Source organism: Cryptomeria japonica, chromosome 9 (genome assembly GCF_030272615.1).
Source record: "Cryptomeria japonica chromosome 9, Sugi_1.0, whole genome shotgun sequence".
NCBI classification, from domain to species: domain Eukaryota; kingdom Viridiplantae; phylum Streptophyta; class Pinopsida; order Cupressales; family Cupressaceae; genus Cryptomeria; species Cryptomeria japonica.
In genome coordinates, this window is record NC_081413.1 from 482446170 (window position 1) to 482459866 (window position 13697).

The 13697-nt window shown below is 30.3% G+C and overlaps 1 long non-coding RNA gene across 1 annotated transcript; it reads right to left on the bottom strand.

Moving 5' to 3' along the window:
• Positions 1-2161: 2161 nt before the first annotated feature.
• Positions 2162-8468, bottom strand: LOC131058312 (uncharacterized). The gene is made up of 3 exons (XR_009109342.2): positions 8321-8468; positions 7985-8059; positions 2162-3100 (listed from the first exon to the last, which is right to left on the bottom strand). It is a non-coding gene; the product is annotated as an uncharacterized LOC131058312 (long non-coding RNA).
• Positions 8469-13697: the final 5229 nt, after the last annotated feature.

Consider the following 13697-nt stretch of genomic DNA (forward strand, 5'->3'; position numbering starts at 1 on the left):
ATCAAATATGCAGCCAAAAAAATATATGATACGAATGCCAAACGAACAAAATTATCAAATTTTGGAGGGGTGGGTATGTAGTTTAGTTTGTAGTATAGTTAGATATCTTATATCCAAAAACAGATCTTCTTATTAAAAATATAATAAAAAATAATTAAATATTTATTTAATTGAATTAAAAACAATTTTAGATGTCTGCCTATATACGTATTCTCTTTTCTTAAAACAGTTTCAGAGGAATTTTAAAATACTACATTGCCTGTAATATAGATTGTAACTGTGTATAGCGCAGCCATTCAATCATAAATGTAGATAAAACTACGCAAGCCATTTGAGATCTCATAAACTGTTGCGTAGCGTTAGATCCTTCACACAACTCATTGGAAACCAAATACGCAGCCAAAAACAGATCTTCTTATTAAAAACTCATTTTTATTTTCAAACAAAAGGAAGAAAATGTGAAGATGACATATTTACTCGTGGCAAAAGAAGATCATTGCCAACAGTCAAATAAAGACAATGAAAACTTGATGTAAAGCATTACAGATGCCATTAAATTAAAAGGGCTGATGTTCATTTTATCAAAGCTATGTTTTTTGTGAGAAATATAATCGTAGTCGTAGGTGCTAACTTTTTCAAAGTCTAATAGTTAGATGGTATATGAGAAGTTTTCTAATTTGTTTGGACATGTAAAATAGGCATTTATCTATCCACAATTAAAGATTTGGAGGTTTGATTCATCACATGATTTATCAAAATAAAATGTTTAATGCGAAGTATCATAAAAGTATTTTTTTATAGATTCGACCAAAATTTAATTAAAAAATTCTTAATACTTAAACAAAAAAAATATCATTTTTTGTTAGTTGAGTATCATATTTTCAATTAAATGTAACTCATATGCAACCTAAATGGACCAAATGCATATTAGTAACCATAAATCTTTGTTATATCTAACTTTTATATCAAACAAAAATAGGCCGATAATTGAAAATAAAAATCAATAATCCTTCACATTTTATGAGAAAATACAAGATATTTATTGTCCTCACCTTTTATCTTTGTGATAGAACAAATTATTAATATAAAATATTCAAATGCATATACATTGCTTTTTTTGTTTTTTTACAATAAAGAGGGCCCCATAATATATAAAAATATAAAGGATCCCAAGGACCAAAGTATATGACTTTGAAAACCATTACAATAGGAAAGATAGGAAAATAATCCAACAACCAAGAACATAATCACCCTAATAAGTCAATTGAAAAATACCACCAAAACTAGTGAACTGAAATAGTCCATGATCCCATAATAAAAAAAATTTAATCTAAATACAAGTCACTAAGAATGCATATACATTCCTACCCCAATAGTTTTACAAATAAGAATAACATTTTTTCACATGAAAATAATACTTGTTTAAATGAACATCTTATTTTATAAATGGAACACTTATAGTGAATAGTTATGATATTTTATTCGAAACAAAAAACTATTTATTTGACTTCTTAATGAATGTATTTAAACCCTTTTTATATAAATTTCATATGTTCTCTTATTGAGTCCATCTTGAACAATATTTGATTATTTTCTATTTACATGTAGACTATTTACTTGCAATATATAATATAAATATGTGGTAAAATGGAATATTATAAGCATAAGTGATCATACGACTTCTAGGACCTCTCCCCTAATATGGTGAGCTTTGGAAGAAAGTATTGAGTAGTTGAACATGTTACAATAGTTATAGCATTTGTTGATTTAATGTTTAATGTTTAATGTTTTTAATGAGATTTCATCAATAGTTGTGATTTTAAAATTCTTAGTGTTGATGATGAATACCCATCATTAAATGAAATGTATTCCTTAACTTTAAAAACCAACAAATCATGTCAATGTCACATCTATACATCACTCAAACATGATTTAGTGCATAATTATAGATCCTCTCATCTAATGATCTTTAAGAGAATTATTAAAATGATTTTTTGTGAAACAATTCTTGAATTTAATTTAAATAAAATCGTTTAAAAGATAATGGGCCCATAAAACAAAGATATATCGTAAAATATATAAATTCAAATATTTTTACATGAAACAAAATGAAAAAATAAGAGCAATAGTAAATGATATTTACCAAAATGATATGCCAAAATTAGAAGAAGGTGAATGGAATTCTCATAACAAATTCATCCAACTCACTAGATGAAATATTTACCAATAATGTTATTTTTCGTTCTACATAAAAAGATGATATATCTTTTGTGCGATGATACTTAGTTTTCTCTTTTCTACACATTCATAATATCATAGAGATTGTGGCTAAAGAAAATCACTGTCCATATAAGATGGGGATAATGTAGAATTTATCAAGGTACCTAGATATTCTGGAGTTTAAATTTGGGGATACTTATTCTTATAACAACACATGAATCACAATGGTTAGAAGAATATCTAGTTTCGACATGGTTTCATCTCATACTTAGCCTCTTTTTCTAAGTCATTGGTGGAATCAAATGATTCATGTACCTAATATGCTTCTAATTCTTCAATGCCACCTCATTCAATCTCTAAAATAGCGAGTGTTTTAATCTATTCTAATTCTTAGCTATATAATATAATAACTATAAAGTATAGTAGATAATATATATTGAGTATGAGTTGAAACCATGAAAAAACTAAACATTCTTGTAGTTGTTTTGACTATTTTTTTGTTATAGGAATAAATTTTTTCCTCTAGAACCTAGAAATATCAATGCATCTGATTAACTATACATTGTGTGCATATTATCAAAGGTGTAAGTTTCTTTAGCCATGATCTCTATAATGTTAGAGAAGTGTAAGAAAAAATCTCATTGCACATGAAATGTACCTTGTTTTTATGTGTAAAAGAAAGCAACCTTGTTAGTAGATATTGTGTCTTATGGTCTGCATGGATTTTTTATGAGATTTTCCATTCACCTTCTTTTGCAGATTTTGGAATTTGTTGAAAGTGGATTCTAATATAGAATCCTTGATTTCAAATTTGTGAGAGAAATAACAATGGATTGGAACAATATCGACTCCTGCATGCCACCTTGGATCTCTATCAAACCTATAATAAAAAGAAAATAAATTAGCATATTGTAATTGAGGAAAGATAATTTTTTTCTTATTTTTGTATTTAAGGTTTGAACTAATTTTATTTAGACAATAATAGTAGAAGAAAAAAAATAGAAATATATAATTTACTCTATCTTTGTCTAAAAATATTCCCATTTTATTTAAGCTATGTTATCCAAGCCAGAAAACAGAGTTAGAGAAAAAGGGAAGAAAATATTTTTCTTTTAAATCTATTCAATAACTCATATACCAATCTTCACCAAGTGTCTAAATACTTACACATAAGGAAACATCATAATAGTGTCAACCCATTATTATCTACATAGAAGTAACTATAAAAATGTTTGAGCGCTATGATGAATTTGGTATAATGTAATATACATACATCTCACCTACTGAACACAATATATTTGCATTTATAATGATATATTTTTGTTTCTCAAGTTGCAAAATATAAAACTTCCCCAAATTAGCTTTCTGAATTTCAATCATATTTGAAAATGATTTTAATATATATTAATTGAATTAATATTATCTTTCTTGATATATATTGACTTACAAGTGTCTAATTTATCTATTGTTCTAACTTGAAAAATTGTGTTTTTATTAAAAAGATATTTCTCATAAAATCCAACTATTTTTATAGATTATTAGCTTAAATAACATTATTAATGATGTTATTCAAGCTTACGACTGCTTCCACAATTGAAGTACTCAGTTTTCCACAGTCCATTATGCTTCAAGTGTTGTTCTTTCTGGATTCGATTATGTTTGTATTTTTTGCATCGACATAGTGGATCACACTCTGTGAACCATCATTAGGATGATAGAGAGCTCAAGGATTATGCTTCCACAATTGCTTTGGATTTCGGGAAAACTTTCTCTTAGGAAGAGAAAAGGGCAATTCTGAGGACCCCTCTTCTAATGAGGATGAGAGTGAAGAGACTATGGAGGAGCCATTTGATATAAACCCAAAGGAGTCTTTTTTTTTCCCTACCTTATAAAAACCCCTATTGTGAAGCCATAGAAGGTCTTAATATTTTCAAAAAGCATGGAGAGGAGAGCATGGAAGAACCTAAAGACAAAGGGATGAAATACAAAGAATATAAGTAGCGGGATACTAGAATTGATCTTGATACTAGAATTGATAATTTCAGTTAGAAGATCTTGATACTAGAATTGATAATTTCAAAAATTCCGAGGAATACAAGAGATGTGTGAGAAACAAGCATAAAATTACATCCCTATAAAGTGTCATTGGACTAATTTTAGGGATCACTAATATCCCTATGCACAAGACTATGATAGAAGTGGTTGTAGTTGGTTCAAAAAGGGAGAAAAGAGTAGAAGGGTAGAGGAGTGGACCAAAATGAAGACAAGAAGAATACAACTACTACTAGATGGAAGGTGATGCTAGAAAAAATGGTCAAAGATTGAGACGATTTATTAGAATCTAATGTGCTCTTTTTTATATGGTTTTGTTTAGTTTTTTAACTATGTTAGATGTTGTTTCTTAAGCTGTCATTTCTGAAATTTGTTGTTTGAGATAATACTATCTATATATGTAACTATTAAAATTATTTTTTAAGTTATTTTGCTAGTTTGGTCTCCAAGTCTCTTAATTGTTTCTTGATTCTCTATGTGTTGAACTATTTCGATTGAGAACCCTTCCCCTACTTACCTTAATAAAAAATACTATTAATGATGTTTATTTGTTTAAACTAGAATATAAACATATTAAATGTATAGAACACAAGACAAAGAGTTCCTTAATGAAAAATTATATATAATGACCAATAGATTAGAGTTTATTTAAAAAAAAATAGTATTTCATTCATGCTTAATTATATTCTCCTACTTTTTTATTTGTAGTGTAGACACAATATTTTATAACTTTTTACAAATTTACTTCAATTAGTAATAGCATACACAAAAAATTATCTTTGCATTGGTGTTGTCCTCGCAGTGTGACGGTTTATCACGAGCCTATTTTTCAAGTGGTCTCGAGTATGAGACATATGCGCTCTTGCCCTCTTCCTATAGGTGATTCACGCTTCTGGTGTTTAAAAGACCCCTGTATGTGCGATCAGATGGGTTGTCGGTGTTGTTTCCACGATGGTTTGAATGGTGGTGTTGGCTGTTGTTTCCCCGGTCTTCTCCCTTGGTCAATGTGCTTAATTAAATCCATATCAATTATTCGTAGTAGACAAAAATAGATTACAAAGGATAAAATTCTCTCAACTTGGATGCATTTATATCAGGTCAATTAAATAGTCTTAATGAGGGAACACCAATATATTAGTAAGGAATAAGTTAATTTACCAACCCATCAACCATTTAAAACACATATCTTAAATGTAGCCATCATAGAAAAATAAATTTTAACATAAAAAAGAGAACAAGAATGATATAAGAAAAAATCTATTGATATGGTATCTAGTGTCAATCCAAGTGCTTGATAAATTGTTGCAACATCTTTCTTCCTTAGCCCGGAATGCTATGAAACTTCATTTACTTAAATAGACAACTCCCTTCATCAACTTGTAGAAGGAAGATATCCTTATCACCTCCTCTTCACTCCACTATTATTGGAAAGAAAATGAATGCCCTTGTCCTATTTTGAGGTCTATTACTTCTGTATGCATCTAGGGATTGAAAGGAGTAAGAAAGACTCCTTAAAAAGATATCGAACACTGATATTTCAAATCATTTAATTCACTATTCAAGGCCTCTACAAAAATCTGAAGTTTTTCAATTAAAAATAAAAATTCGACTTTCCTTCTCTTTTGTAAAAGCTAAGAACCAGCTTTGTTAGTTAAATAATTGACCTTCAACAATGCAAATAGTTTCTCACAACCTTTTGGAGGAGTAATTTGTACAGAATGAAAACTATTCAATTTTTTATGTATATAAAATCTTTGACCTCAAACCTTCATTTTAAGGCCTCTCTTTTTCTTTTGAGATTTCACATAGGCTGTTTACTTATTTCTTAGCATTTTCTTCAATTTTCATTAACTTGGTTACTAACTTCATTATATGCTACCCTTGCCATTGCCTACTCTATCAAGGGTTTTTATACCTAATCCTCTAAGCATGACAGTCTCACTTTCCTAATGTAAATTCATTTCTTGAATTTCTTAGTATCTCTTGGTAACCTTTGCAAGACTTTTACCCAACTATTGATTCTTTCGCTTCAATTATGATATATAATTTTCTCAATTGTTCATTTTCATTGTCTTTGACTTTGTTTAGCTCACTTGTTATGAAGTTCTATCTTAAATTTATTTTTTCTAAATTTGTATATAATTTTGATGAATTTACTGTATTTGTATTCTTCGATGGATGTCCATATCTCCACCAATCTATCATATAGATGTGGTAATGAGTAGAGTGGGAGGAGAATCATGCCTTAGCAATGATATGATAGAAGAGCTTCTTCACTCTAGACATCCATGCCTTGGCATTTTAATTTACCTCCCCTTGTAAAAGTACCGAATATAAAGGATTTGAAAAATATTTATTTATTTTTATTTAAAAATATATAATTTAGAATAAAGAAAAAAAACTTTAATAATATAAATTAATGGATGAAAGTATAATTTTGATATAGGGACAAACTTCTTAATATATTAAACAAATACACTATTATATAACAAAAAATGGTGAATTATTGACATTAACAAAATAAAAATAATAATATCACCCAAGGCACAAGGATTCCATAATTTTTTTCTCATGAAAAATAAGAAAACAAAAATTTGATACTATGAATATAATCACATAAGGGGGATTGCCATGCACTTAAAGCCTCTAACATAATATTGTCAAATCCTATCGAAGTAGTTCATGCACTGAAAGTCCCTACCAAATCCTATCGATTGACTGATTTGCATCCTATTATAGTTGGCACCTTAAAATAGTTAAAGAAAGCCCTTTTTTATTAGCCTAAGTAAAAAAAAAGGTGTTATTGCTCCACAATTGATTTTAAACTCAAGGTCCTTGTAGAATCTATTTTCAAAAATTTCTTTCTTAGGCATTCTATCATGTCTAGAGCATTTCCGACTGGATGGTTGATGATATTTATTAATTTATTTCAAGCCATTTTTTAACAAAATTTATTGTGCACTTGAATTCCCTACCAAATGCTATCAAAATAGTTCAAGCAAGCCCTTTTCTTGAAGTCTAAGTAGAATGGACATTATGATTGTTCCATGAATTCTTGAAAACTAAAGTCTTTGTACAATTTATTTTCAAATGTTACTTTATTAGGCATTCTATCAAATCTAGAACATTTCCAACTGTATGGTTGATGATATTTATTAATTTATTTTAAGTCAATTTTTTATGAAATTTGTTTTATCATCCACAAACAACTTTTAGCTACCAAGCACCAGTCTTTAGAATGAAGCTCCCTTTATTCCACCAAATTAATCCCCTAACCTCAACCTTTATGATGTTGGGTCCTTGAACTTAGCAAGACTTTATTCCTACATACCTCATTAAGGAACATTCAACTTGACCACTAGATCATGGCCTCAATCTTTATGATGTTGGGTCTTTGAACTTAGCAAGACTGTATTCCTACATATCTCATTAAGGAACATTCAGCTTGACCACTAGATCAAGGGCTCATTGAATTAAATCCTATTTTGAAATAGTTTCTTAAACACAAAATAATGATGAATATAAAGAGGAGCTAAAAATATACATCAATGACTTTGAAATTTTTATCATTGCAACATGGAAACCTTGATCCGTTCTCATCAATATATTTATCTAGCAGAAATTAGATTACTCCTTTCATCATGTATATGATATATGAAAAAAAGAAAATTTAAAAAAATATTCTGCATCCACAAGGTTTAGATCTTCCAACCTGCTACGACTGACTTGGAGGAGAAACCTTTAATCTTCTTCTCATACCTCTTCCAAGTCTAACCATATCTCCCACCTGCCATTCAGAAGCACACACCAAAAAAAACATTCATATTAAAATCTAAAACTTAGCCCTAACAAAACCAAAATTTATCCTTCACAAAAGCCAATTTATTCATATTACAAACCAGAAACTCAAGATAAACCTTTCAGAAAATTACAGTCACTCATGGAATCAATACTAAACAAACTGAAAACAAAGAATTGAATCAGAGGACGACCTTTTCTACAAAATTATGAACCTTGATAGAGTAAATCAATGAGAAATAAAACAGACCATGATATATTCCTCCTGAGTCTTCATCACACACCACACAATCTCCTCTTTTCCTCTACTTCTTCCAAAATAAGGACGATCTGAACTTATACAGGAGAAAACTAATGAATCAATTTGCAGAGTGAAGAGCCCAGATAGATCTGGGAGAATAGGGCAGCCAGATATAAATAGAAAAGATCGGGAGAGATATTGGATTGAAAGGAGTACTTACAGCTGGAACCGGCATTAGGGTTTCCTTAAAACACGGGGTCAAGGGCGGTGGAATTTGGACGGTGAGGTGGACGATAGATAATTGGGCGGGAGAAGAAACAGCAGTGTGGATGTGAATACTTAGCAAGCAAGAAACATTGTCACAAGTGTCGGTCCAATATCGTGTTTGAACATGGTGATGTATTTGGTATGATTGGAGTATACATACATTTCACCTAATGACCAAAATAGATTTGCATTATCAATGGTTGTTGAGGTGTCATTGAGAAGGTACTATTTTAAGTTGAAATTTAAATATATGTGACATAAAATAAATGGATTTTTAATGACAAAAATATAGATTTTATTTATAGGTGATTTATTTATTTATTCGGGTTTTATTGCATTTGCTTATATTTTTGTTGTAGGTACAATGTATACTATTTTGTAAAGTTCGATATATTTGTCTTGTTATAATAAAGTCAAGCATGCAAATTTAAAATTATTTATGTTTGATTAAATATTTGACGTACTTGTCTTATGTTCAAAAAAATATTATAATCTATAGCCTAGCATATTCTAATAATGTTAATGAGTACGATTTTCAAAGAATATAGTATGAATATTTTTTACTTAAATTCTATGTGTTGTTATAAGAATAGTCTAATTTACTATTAGTAATACCTAGTTTCTTTTGGCTTCCACTAATCCATCACGGTGAGAGTGATGTTTATGAATTGTGTTCAAATGAAATTGTTGTAAATTTAAAAATAAATGTCACTCTTATTCAACATTGTCTACATGTAGTGCACATAAATGGAACCATTGTTGATTGAATATATATGTTACTCTTATTGAACATTATTGTCATGTACTATGTACAAATAGAATTATTGACTTAAAATATAGTTCAAGTCACCAACAATAGAGACGTGGCCATGGAAATGAAAGATACAAGACCTTATTGTGTAATGGAATACAAATGCAAATCATTACACTTCCAAGAAAATTCAATGGTCATATGTTTTTAAAGATAGTCTAAAAAAGATCTATTGTGCATTTAATGATATAACTATCATGGTGTTAAGATAACTTCTAGATAAAATAAAAATGCTAATTTTAAAAATAGCATATTAATATTTTCTCTAAAAGTCATACAACAATTACTATTAGTAACAACTTTAGCTAATTTCCCTATTAATGGGGATAGTGGTGTTAAGGAAAAAAATTAAAAGGAAAGAAGATAAATGGAAAGTCCCCCAATTTGGTTGTTATAAATTCAACTTTGATGGTGCTGCAATGGTAACCTAGAGATCTTTGATGCTGGGTGCATGATCAATGATTGAAAGGGGAGGAAGATATTGTATGCCTAACTAGAGAGACCAACAATGATATCTAAATAAAACCTTCATCCAATGACTCCAATTAGGAATAAAGCTTGATATTTGTAGATTAGAAATTGAGGGGGGTTCAAATTTGGTTATAAATGCTATTAGAACTAATGAAGTCAATTATTGAAAACTTGAAAACCTATTTGTGAAGGCTAGACATTTTTTGTCATGTTTTGATGAATATACAATAAATCGTGTCTTTTGAGAGGCCAATAAAATGGCCAATTCACTTGCCAATCGGGCAATTGATTGTGAGGAAATATATTGAAATTAAATCACATGTTAATTGGACTTGGCTAGCCACAACGTGTCACCATAAGAATATGATCATTATTGATCATTATAGATTTAAGAGCTTATTTTATAGTGGCAACTTAAATCAAAGGAAATATATAATTTTTTCACACTTGCAGCCTCTTCACATGTGACATGGGGAAGGTGGAGAGAAATCCTTATAACTTGATGGTGCAAAGGATTTTTTTTAACTCAAAATATTTTAGAGCTAGGATGCTAGTAATGGAAAACCCTATTTGTTCAATTCCCTCTCATCACTAGATGACTTCCTTGGTGTAGTTACAAATTAAAAAACTCATTTTTCATTGAAAACCCATTATGGCCTCATTATAAGAGTTGTGAAACGAGTATTAGGGGGTAAATTTTTTGTAGAAAATATTCAATATAGAGTTAATACTAATATCTCATCCCACTTCATGGTATCACTTATATACCTTAAGGAAGAGAAAGAGATAGTGAAGGCATTTTCTTAGGTTCTTTTTAAGAAAAATATGCTTGGGGGCTTGGATAAGGTTTTGAAAGTCATGAGGAATAGTGTGGAGATCCCTATGTCAATGGAATTTGAAAATCTCATGGAGGATTCAAAATCAACACGATGTGGCAAGCTCTTTCTAGGACCTTTTTGACATACAGGTTAGTGTAGGATCATGGGGGGCCAAAAGGTGGCGATGTGAAAAAAATAACCTTTTCCACTCACCTAAAAATGCAAAAAACTATGTTGACTTTTTGCTTGGTTTGGGTGTCAGTCCACCTTGGCATGGTAAACACCTAAGAAAATCGGATATCCAATTTTTATAGGTAATTTTAAATTAAAAAATAAATTATATATTATAAAATATAAAATATGATATAATATTATATAATATATTATTATGTTATATTATATATTATATAATATATGATATATAATATATAATATATAATATATTATTATATTATATTATATTATATAATATATTGTTATTTTATCAGATATATGATTTCTCTAAGACAATAAAAGAGGACTATGACAACCCGTGGGTTATTTTTTACCCACAGGCTGCATGAATTCAAGCAAATCTGATATCTGGTTGGTCCCGATATCCAATTTTGTGACCCAAATTTGCTAAACAATCCAATAAAAGGTAGGATTTTTATTGTTTTTCATCATTTTCATTCAAATTTTTGCTTTTTTTAATGTTTATTTGTTTTTTCATTTAAATATGTTTTTTTTCATGAAAAATAAGCTTTTTTAAATCAAATACAAAATTGTTCAAATTTTTTAACTAAATTCAATTGTTTACATTCAATTAGGTTAAAAATGGGAGATAACAGTGAAAACATTGATCAACCACAACCACAACAACCAAACCCTTCTACACAAAACCCTCCTTTGCGAACTCCCCCTTAATTCAGGATTTAATTGCACAAAATTTGAACCAATTAAGGGGAATTGCAGATGTCTATCGTAGGATCCCTTGCCTGAACCCAATGTTTGATCCCCTCACGTCCATCATAAAGAGTATAAAAATCGTCAATGAGGAGCACAATGTCGCTCTTTTGTGGTGAGATTCTATGAGGGAACAATATGCGGGTGGCATGTCCTATAAGGAGATCAAGGATCTTGAGATATCCAAAGCCAATATCACTGCATTGTTTGTGAATCCCCACACAAGTCAACCCATAGACCCCCTCAAAAAAACATTCTATTAAATGGTGCACAAATGATGATATTGTGAAAAACTTTTGGGATCGTTGGTGGATGGCTTTCAATAAACCACCCAACAACAATCTTGATCTCCCCTTCTACTTCATCAAAAAATTGTATGCTAAGTTTGTTTTAGGAAAATATGTGAACTACTTTGACATCCAGCCTTTCTAGAGTGTGGGTTTAGGTATGCCCCAAAACAGACCTGGGGTAGTCAGAGTAGTCCAGGGCCCATATGTCCCCCCTCCTATTGATGATCGCCCACCTCCTGTGTAGCATCTAGATATCATCTATGAGGCAGCATCACAGACCATATCGGCTATTCACTCTTTGAGTAGCCTTTTGGTTTCTCAAGCTGGGACAATAGCTCAGCCTTCTTTTGATGGTAGTGGTGCATCTGGTGGTGCTAACATGTCCTCCTCAACTTCACACATTTGCATGCCCCATAGTTGTGTCATGTGTGGGAACCTATGCTTGGGTCCAGTTGGATAGCCTATTGATCCTCTTGTGCACACTACAGTTTATGAGGTGCATGAGATGCATGATGTACCAAATGTTATGAAAGGGAATGGAGGATACCCTGGAGAGTCCTCACATGCTAGAGGGCAGGAGGAACCTTTATCATATGTTGATGATGTAGTGGTAAGATTTGTATTTTCACAGTTCATTCTATATTTTAAATGAATATTTATAACCTAGATAATATTAAGTAATAGTTTTTATTTACATGGTCTATTTAACAGTTGATGACAAAGGAGGATTTGACACAGATCCAGGAGGGCACCTTGATGGCCATTTCATTTGGTCTTGATAGCTTTACGGTACATATATTATTGCACCCAGTCATTTGTATTTTATTATACACACTGTAGACACCTAAAATATTCATGTCTAATTAAATAAATATTTTATTTATTTAATTACTTTAGCCTAATTCTTCTATTAATTGAATAAATCTTTATTTATTTAATTAATTCATTTATCCTCTTCTAGCCTTATTTGTCATTTAAATAGATACATTTATTTATTTAAATTATCCTTTTCCTAAATTAAATAAATATTTTATTTCTTTAATTAATCCCACTTCTTCTATTATCTTTATTTATTTAATTAATTCATTAACCTTTTCTACCCATGACACATGTAATTCATCTCTTAATTCCTACACTACCTACCCCTTTCATTATTTTATTATTTTCTTTACCTACCCTCTAATCATAACCGACCTCTTTTTTTTACACCTCTCAATCTTATCCCTCTATTTCTTATAGTGTCTTCTATATAAGAGGATACTTCCTTCATTATCAACCCTAACTCAATTATGCACTCAACTACACTACGCTTTGCACTTTCATATGCGATCCTACTTGCAACCACATTTCCATTCTTTGTTGAGCTCTTGTGCACACATAAAATTTGAGAGAAAATATATCAAGCAAGATCAATGGAGATAGGAAGAATGGAGATTGAAACCCTATTGGACATGTGATGGTATAATCTTTATGATTTCATTTGATTGGCATTGTCTTAGGTAATCTTCATATGTTATGGTGGATCTTTGTTGTTGTTAGGGTAGGGTTTTGTGGTTGAATTCATTTAGTCTTCCAACATTGTTGTTATCCATTTTCATCGTATACATTTTGGCACACCTGGTGGGACTCTTGTCCCTTTTGCATTTAACATCTTTTGTTGCAGATTTTTTGGTTTTTAGGTTGCAGATCTGACATTTCTGACAACATTTTGATATTTTGCATCTGCGCACTTTCGGATCGTGTTTTTTATTTTCTGTCACGTCCGTGACATCTAGAACCGCATC